General features: G+C 33.7%; 1 pseudogene; it reads right to left on the bottom strand.

Moving 5' to 3' along the window:
- Positions 1-7,060: 7,060 nt before the first annotated feature.
- Positions 7,061-7,957, bottom strand: LOC149197837 (putative L-gulonolactone oxidase 1 pseudogene; annotated as a pseudogene).
- Between the last annotated feature and the right edge of the window lie 1,973 nt (positions 7,958-9,930).

The following is a 9,930-nucleotide window of genomic DNA, read 5'->3' as shown; positions in this document are numbered from 1 at the left end:
GAGATAAAAAAATAGAAATGAGTCATCGATTGTGGGTAAATACCTCTTGTTGAAACTTGCATCTCCCACTTGCTTGTTCATGGAGTATCTACAGTAAAAAAAGCCTCCCAAAGTATTTACAATGATTTTCACTCGATCAAATAAGCATTTCACTTCGAAATGGCATTCGAAAAAGCCATCATTGAATTTGATATTAGTTGAGGAAAACATTTCAGGAAAGCAACAACATTAAAAACTGTAGAGGCCATACCAGGAATTCTACCAGGGCATTGAGTAATTATAATGTGTATTGAGAAAAACTATAATTCCATAAATAGGGTTTCAATGACTTGGATTTTCCCTAAAAGTGGGGATAGAGAAAAGTTGTAACTGCAGGTTTGAAAGTAGGTAGACGTGGGAAAAAAATGTCCAACCAAAGATGTGAAGGTTTCAAAAAATAAGATAGTTCATTAAAAAGGAAAGATAAGGGATGCTTTTCCCTCCTAATGGATATATATATATATATATATATATATATATATATATATATATATATATATATATATAATTTTTTTTTCCTCCATTGTGATTTAATGTCAAAATGGTTGTTACAACACTCACTTTTCTAATCTTTTAACTTATTAAAACTAGCAATTGCATCAAAAGGTGCAAAGGAAAGCCGATAAGAGTAGATGGAGGAGATGTTGTAGTTGAAAACAATGCATATATCACCTCTACTTTTGGTCTTTGCACCATTAAAAGTGACCATATATCACCTGCACTTGTGTTTTCTTCCACTAATTTTCATATACACATGTCTCCTTCCCGACAGAGAGACCTACATACTATTTTTCATGCATGACATTTTCTTCTTTTCCTATCAAGATAAAACAAAAAAAAACCTATGGGTGGTTAAATTTTTAATCTCTATTCTATAAAGGGTAAATGGTACACCACCTCTAAAAGTGAGATTAATATGTTAAAGTGAACCCGCTTGATAAACATATGGATCCATGTGGATTGTGGGCATACCCCAGTTGTTTCCCATTTGTTTATCCCAACATAGCTTGTTTGAGCAGTAACGAGAAAAATTGTCTAGATCGTGATATACCTAACCATAGAGTTATCTTTTCATATGTTCGCATAGGTACCAATGGATGAATAACCTATGGATGCATGTGATAGATGCAATTCATGTAAGGTTAATTTATCTTTTTTTACTTGATATATAATTTTAAAAAATTAAAATCTTTTAATCTTTGAAATTTTAATCTAAATAATAAGAGAGTGAACATTTATACACCAAAATTGTGTGTGTTCAATTTATTTATCAATGCAATATTACATATATAAATAAATAAGATTTCGTTTTGAGATAGATGTGTTATCTTAAATTTTTTGAGGAAATTTCAACTATGCACTAACTTAAAAATTCTTGTTAACCAAAATCTTTCATCAAGCCATGATCCAACAACCTCCTTAAAACACATAAAAAGAATACACATGTTGAGACCAACTCTACATAACGATGATCAATACATTAACAAACCAAAACCTTTTAATGTATGATCATAAGCATCACATAATATTTTATATGATAGGTAGGAGTTTATAATACCAACTTTCACCCTTAGTGAGTTTATATTTGTTAGGTAAGTATTCATCGTCATCTTCTGTTGGTTCAAACATCAAAGAAACTCTTTATCAATAAAGTAGATATATGATCTAACTTGGAATGTGCGTCTCATTCCTTGATCATGTAAGCATTACCAAATTGTTAGCATCCACATAATGGATTGGAAGTCCACCCAAATACATGGGTACCTAACTATTGAAACTACAGACCCATTAAGATCTCCTTCGAGTACATGGTTCATTCATATTTTCAATGAAATCTACCTAAATGTATAGGAAAATTTAGGTTTTTAGGCCTATCACGCCCCCTATAGTTTACAACCAACACAATCTACTCATAGAGAATTCAACTAACACATGGCCCATATTCTATCAGAGGTTGTGCATTATATTAAACAAGTTATCTAGATCATCAAGGACACATGGATAATGGGTATGCCTTCTTATAAGAGTCATATAATGATATTCCCTTTACATAATACATAGATAGATATGGTTACACATTATTTGCATGCTCTGTGTCATGGAGGTAATAAGTACAAGCTTTTATAATATCACATGCTATTACAATACTCCTCCCAATTACCAACTCTAACTAAGATAAAGCTCATAAACATCAATGACCAATATATAAAATCTACACACACCACGTTAGACTTCCTCCAAATAAAATATGTGATTCATCTTTCCACATGGTCCTAGTTTTGATTCAATATAATAGAAGGTGTACCTTGTTTTTCCATCTCCAACCAATCTCCATTGCTACCATAAGCACTATCATTTCCATTATTTTGGATTAAATTCCAAAAACTCTCTATTGTGTCTAGAACATCATTATATCCTCCCTGCAGTAAACTTGTAATTCCAACAAAGAAACATCTACCATTAACATTGGTTGTCAAATAATATTGTTTCAATTCATATTTAACCACTATAGAAACCAACCACAAGTTATTCATTGTAGAAACTTTCTAGCATCTCTATGGAAATATCTTCATATTTACTCCTCCATTATGATTTACTTATAGGATTGTCATCTCAAACAACATAATAATTGGAGACCAATCATACATTTTGGCCACACATTGGGACTACACAAAATAATCAAGAACTTATTATACTCTAGGGCCTAACATCAACCTAACTATAAACATTGAACAATAGGGCATTTTATGAGCATACTTCCATCTATCAAGACGCTTATGTACCCAAATAATGTTTTGACTAATTATCTAGGAGAATTTTATAGATATATAATGCATCCAAATTGGTCTTGCACTCTATACCTACTAATCTAAGGACTTATGACACCATATTCATTAAACAACCTTTCATCAATGAACAACTAGAGGAGATACAACCTCTTGTTATATTTTCATTTTAGCTACAACATGCCATATCAAGCAAACCCAAGAATTCCCTTTACATCAAAAATTGTTTCATTGCAAGGCTACAATCATCATCAAAAGATAATGGTATGTGACTAAAGAATTTTCCCTACATGTTTTTCTAGGGTCATAAACATACTTTGTGTCTTCATATACATCTTCAAATTATGGATGCAACATTCATCTTGGATATTCATGTGTTGCCTTTTATTTGCTATAATTTGAACATTAAAAAAGTGATTTCACTCCCATATTGGGTTAAGGAAGATCAATACACCTTTTAAGTTTTGACTTCAAGACATTTTTATCACCACCATCAAAGTTCTACATCAACATGTACAAATGGAATTTGATTCAAGGATTTAATCATGCTATCAAAAAATCATAAGGCTTTCCTACAATACAATTTGTCCTTAACTATGACACTTAACCACCTAGAAAAACCATCAATTTAGGATACCACTTACCTCTGATCAAAGGCATGTTCCTCTATTGTTTCTCATGGACCTGTTCAAATATTAGACCTAATATTTTCTTCCTAGTTAGGGCACCAAACCAACACTTAAACTACCACAAATTTCTTGTTGTCCCTTGCTAACAGACCAGCCCTTCTTCGCTATCACGTAGGCCACCTTAGGATGTTTTTCTAGCTCCTCTTTGACCACAGAACAACCCTGATATAGGGCTTGGTTACTTCCATAATAGACCAGTAGAATTCAACTCTGTTTCCTTAAGAATATCAGCCACGAACCATGCGCATTTTTGTCCCTCAAGTCTGCAACTAGCCTCATACTCCTACTCAGACTTGTGCCAAACAAAAACATACCCAAAATCAATCCCTTCTCACCCTTTACCTTGTCCTCTTGAGTTGTGGCTACTTCAGATGCTCTCCACAATGACGATTTGGATTTGGGTTGGTGAGAATGAGCCTCTTTCTCACTCTTATATATACCTCTCTCTAGAGTGATGTTTAGCCCTTTAAGAAGCCCATTCTCCTACAGATAGAAAAAATAATGCATTCATATTAAAAAGGACACAAAATTGAATGTAAAAAGGAGGTAAACTTGGATGAAAAATAAGATGAAAAAAGGGATGTAAACATGGACAAAAACATGGGTGCAAAAGTGGACACAAAATTAGATGCAAAAGTGGATGCAACAAAATTGGATATAACAACAGACAACAAAAAAAATGCAAACTTGGATGCAAAACAAGATGCAAAAAGGGATGTAGAAGTGGATGCAAACATGGGTGCAACATGAGAAACAAAATTGGATGAAAAAAATGAATGCAATGGAAGTATATGAAAAAGTAAATATAAAACGAGAAGCAAAACCCAATGCATAAACCTAACACAAAAGTGGACACAATATTTGATGCAAAAGATGATGTAAATATGGATGTAGAATTGGAAGCACACATGCATACAAAAATGAGTGCAAAACATGGCGCAAATTGTGGCACAACAAAAGTGGATGTAAAAGTGGATGTAATGATAGATGAAAAAAAGAATCAAACAAAGATGAAAAAAAGGATGGAAAGGTGGATGTAAACATGGGTGCAACAATGGATGCAAAAGTTGATGCAGCAAAAATCGATGCAAAAGTAGATGCAAAGTGAGACACAAAACCTTATGCAAACCCTGACGCAAAAGTGGATACATAAAGGAATGCAAAAATAAATGTAAAATAAAATGAAAACTTAGATGCAAATTAGGATGCAAACATTAATGCAAAATCAGAAGCAAAAGTGGGTGCAAACAGAGGCGCCAAACTAGGCACAAATTGTGGCACAACAAAATTGGATGTAATAGTGGACACAATAATAGATGCAAAAGAGGATGTAAATACGGATGCAAAACAAGATTCAAAAGTGGATGCAACAAATGTAGATGCAAAACTAGACACAAACCTTGACACAAAACTTGTCGCAAAGGGGATGTAAAAATGGATGCAATAAATGTTGCAAAAGATGGTGCAAAAGTTGATGCAAGTGTAGGTGCAAAAAATGGATACAATAGAGAACACAAAAGTAAGTGTAACAAAATTAGGTGACAAACTTGATGCAAACCCTAGAACAAAACTTGGTGCAGCGAATGGCACAAAACTTAGCATAAAACCTCGTGCAAAACCTATTGCAATACCTGGGGCTAAACTTGGTGGAAAAATTGGTGCAAATTTTTCATCAATTTTTGCACCATATTTGATAAATGGATGCAAATAGCACCAAAAATGGGCTCTAGACGCAAAAAAGGAAGCAAAAAGGGACGTTAATCATATGGTTTTGTTCTAGTGAAAGAGGAACTATCAGAAAACCAATGAAGGAAGGAAAGACGCAGATGAAGGAAGCAAAAGAGTAGCAAAAGATCGTGTGGAGAAAGAAGGACTACAAAATTCATGAGAGGTGCATAACCCCAGGGGGAGGGTATGGTAGAAGTGTTATAGCTTTATGAGTATGAGTTATTGCAGCAACAATTGATGAGTTCCTTTGAGCCTCATCCACATTTAGGTCCACAGGTTTATCGTGTCTATTGGAGGTGTATTGAGCTCAGGGAGAACTATGCATAGTATCAAGATTCATTATGTGTTGTGTCTCTTTCATTTTTTTTCACTCATGTGAATGTAGCAACTCTATATGTATTTTCATGAGTAGAAAAACGTGCGTTTTCAACCATATATATGATTTTGGTTTCACTAACAAGTTGGTTAGAAAGGTGTGCATAAAGTGTGATCATAATTTATGTTTACTCTCAATTTTTTTGTGATCCATCCATGCATAAAATGTGATTATAATTGTGTGGAATATATAACTAAAATTTAAGATCCAACAAATCCAGTAACCACAAAATTTACTTAAAATAATCAAAAATCAAAACATAAGACAATTAAACTACACTTTCAAATTTTAATATCATCATAGATTGTCGTTAACCGACAGCTGGTTTATTTGTTCTCCGACATAATGGCACACTCGGGTAGCATTCTCTGTAGATTGGAGTATTCCACCTGTGTGTATAAGGCAACAACGGATTCAACATTATTTTAAAACAAATCCACGGTTGCTTGATTGGGGTCTGACGATGGAAAAGCTGAAACTAAAATTTCATGATGGGTTTGAGAACTGAAATCTTGGGGAAATTCAAACTCACAAAATTTCCCTCCGTAAATTGAACTTGAAAAATAATTATAATTAATGTAATTTATGATAAAAATAAAAATGAATATACGTATTTAATTAATTAAAAATATTATAAAGTAAAATATTTATATGTTAAAATTTTAGAGAAATTAAATAACTAAAAATACAATAATTTTTTTAAATGGCTTAATATAATATTAATTTTGACATTAGAATATATTTCAATACCGAACAAAGAAATAATACATTTTTAAGTGTAATTTATTTAATTGTTAATATAAAATAAAATTTGTGATATTTAAAAAAATTAATAGTAATATTAATATTTAATGTAAATTATAAAAAATGTTTTAATATGCATAATATTGGTATGTATTTAAAATTATATTAATAAGTCTTTTGATAGCAAAAATTTTGGTTTCTACGGATTTTAAAAGAAAATTATTAATAAAATAACATTTTAATATAGACAAAAAGTTATATTTATAAAATAAAAACATTTTAATATAAACAATATACTTTATAATAAAATATTTTAATTTTTATGTTAAGTAAAATATTTTAATTTTAATATTAAGAAAAATATTTCAAAATAAAATATTCTAATTTTCATATTAAGTAAAATCAAATATATTAAAATGTTTGATTTAAATATATCATCTTTTATATATATATATATATATATATATATATATATTTTAAATTGTCATTTTAATAAGATTAAATCTCTTAATCTGTGAATTTTTTGAAGTTTGACCCTTCAAAATAAGTTTGCAGGGTAAATAAGTGATTAAAATGGATTTATACTAGATTCTTATCCTATCCTATTAAGCCCAACCCAGTTATTAAAAGCAACAAAACATTATTTTCAACTAAACAAATGGGAAATCCGTAAATACTTACTCAGATAATCAGAATATTTAAGGCTGGCTACGCTGGATGGAAAAATGCCCAATGCCAACGTTGAGGCCGTCACCGGGAACATCAACTGAAACTCGATTGATCGATTGAAACCACACCTTTTGATGAAAGGGAAACCATATTAGATCTGCGAAATCATGAGCCCTCAGGAAATGGACCGCTTCATTTTCTAGCTTCTTATCGTCGCTTAGATTTGGCATACTTAATGAACGCTTGAACATGGGTTGCAGAGCAAAGGTTACTTGTGAGATTACTCCCAACATTCCCAGAGATAATCTCGCAGCCTTCAGCTCATCTTCATCTCTTTCGGTACTCAAGCTCATGACTTTGTTGTACCCCTCTAATGGAGATGCAGGCACCGCCAATCTCATACCCACCATGTATTCATAAACGCTGCTCCCTCTGCCCATTAGACCGCTGCTGTGGGCTCCCGTAGAAACAATGCCCGCTACAGAAACTCTGTTCCAGTAAATCATGGCAGGAAGAGCGAGACCTTCCTTCACAGCTTCGTCAACAACATCTCTCATCATGGCACCGCCTTGGACTGTAATCATCATGGCACCCTTGTTCACTCCAGTCATAGATGCATAGTTTTCCGTCGAGATAATCAATCCATGGTCTCCAACACACACTAGCTTTGAGAGGCTATGAGCTAGAGTGCTTACCACTTTGATCTTCTGCTTCTTTTTCATAGCCCGGGCAACAACATGTAGAATCTTGGCTTCTGTCTTGGGTGACACAACCTTTGCAGCTCTCCAAAAGCTGCGATCCTCCCAAATGCCTTGATAATTAAAGATCTGACATCCTCTTCCATTGCTTTTGCATTCGACTGAGGGAGGAGGCGAGCATAATGCCTGGAGGCATGATGGACAATGAACACGGATTATTGGATTCATTGTCTTGTAGTTGTGTTGAATATGATGGTGAGTGCGAGTTTATATAAGCGCTGCAGACCAAGTTGCTATGGCAAAATGCAGAGGATCAGATTTCTATTCCTCATCATTTTAATATATATTAAATTTAAGGTGAAATAAATTTTTTTGTAAGTTTAGTACGACTATATTTTTATTATGTCTAATATATCATCTTAATTTTGATGATTATCTATCTAAAACCCATAAATATTATTTTTAAATTGACGAAGAGCAAGTTACATGGAATGAATTCCAAAAGCATTTCAGAGAAAAGTATATAACTGAACGTTATTATGATGAAAAAGCAAAATAATTTCACGAGTTAAGGTTGGGAACCCTAACCATGGATGAATATGTGACATTATTCACCTTCTTGCTGTGTTATGTGCCTTATATGCAAGAGGAAAAGGCCAAAATTCAACACTTCATCAGTAGCCTATCTAATTTTATGAAGGAGAAACTTGAGTTTGACTACCCCAAAACAATGGATGATGTAGTGCGGAAAGCCCGCATCTTCTACCAGCAAATGAAACAGAAAAATGAAGGACCTAAAGGAGGGTCGAATAGGAAAGGCAGAGGCCTGATCCCAAATAAACACCCAATTTTTTCTAATAGAATAAATATACAACAAAAACCTCTCAGCAAATTCCTAGCAAGGAATCAGCCCAAAGCTGCATATTCTAAAAACAGATAGTGAGAAGGAGTTATTAAATCTGTTAATGATGAGTAGTCAAAACCGTCGCTGTAATGTTGGGGATGCAGAGAACCCCACTATTACAAAAATTTTCTGCATAAGGCAAGGACAGAACAACTATCAAATATGCAGGAAGCATCCACGGTTGGAGAAGTGGCAAGGAGCATGCCCAGAATTAATGCTGCTCTGGATGATCACCAAGCAGAATATCAGCCCACCATGATCGAATGTGAAGGTATGATTGCTAAGAAACCTGTCTCTGTTTTATTTGATCCCAGTGCTAGCTTAAGCTATGTTAGTCCTAAGGTGGTAGAAAAGTGTCAACTGCAAAGCAGTAAGTTTCCAAAACCATGGCTAGTTCAATTAGCCACCGGGACAAAAAGAAGGGTAATTGCAAAAACAAAATGTTGCCCCTTAACCATTTTAGGACAAACCATTTACGTTGACCTTAATATACTTCCTTTGGGTTCATACGACATTTTAATCGGGATGGATTGGTTGGAAAAATGTTGGTCCCTAGTTGATTACAAATAGAAAACTGTCAGTTTTATCGTTGAATCAGGCCAAAGGAAGGAACTTCAAGGAATTAAAACCAATACCAAGTTACGTCCTATCACTGCTAGTCAGCTAGGAAAATGTATTAGGAAGGGTTGTCAAATATATGTTGTTCAGGTGGGATTTACAAACACCAAAAATAAAATGACCTCCTTGGAAAACATTCCTGTCATTCAGGAATTTGTTGATGTATTTCCTGAATCCATTCCAGGATTACCACCAAAGTGTGATATTGATTTCACCATCGAACTAATTCTAGGTGCAGCCCCTATATCTAGGGCCCCTTATCGCATGAGTATACCTGAGTTAACAGAACTCAAAATGCAGCTTCAGGAGCTTCTAGACAAAAATTATATCTGCCCCAATGTGTCCCCTTAGGGAGCCCCTGTACTCTTTGCACGTAAAAAACATGGGACCCTGAGATTATGTATTGATTATCATCAATTAAATAAACTGACCATCAAGAATAAATATCCTTTACCACGTATCAATGATCTATTTGATCAGGTGCAAGGAGCTAAAGTATTCTCAAAAATTGACTTAAGATCTGGCTACCATCAAATAATAATAAAGGAGGGGACATTTACAAGACTGCATTCTGCACTCGTTATGGTCATTACGAGTTCGTGGTGTTGCCATTTGGCTTCAAAAATTCTCTAGCTAGCTTTATGAGTCTGATGCATAGTATTTTCCAAGATCTACCTTG

Source organism: Pinus tabuliformis, chromosome 2_2, assembly GCF_031772625.1.
Source record: "Pinus tabuliformis cultivar Carrire ecotype Pingquan chromosome 2_2, CPIR1, whole genome shotgun sequence".
Taxonomy (NCBI): Eukaryota; Viridiplantae; Streptophyta; class Pinopsida; order Pinales; family Pinaceae; genus Pinus; species Pinus tabuliformis.
Note: the sequence above shows the minus strand (reverse complement) of the source record. Positions and strands in the feature narration are given on the sequence as shown.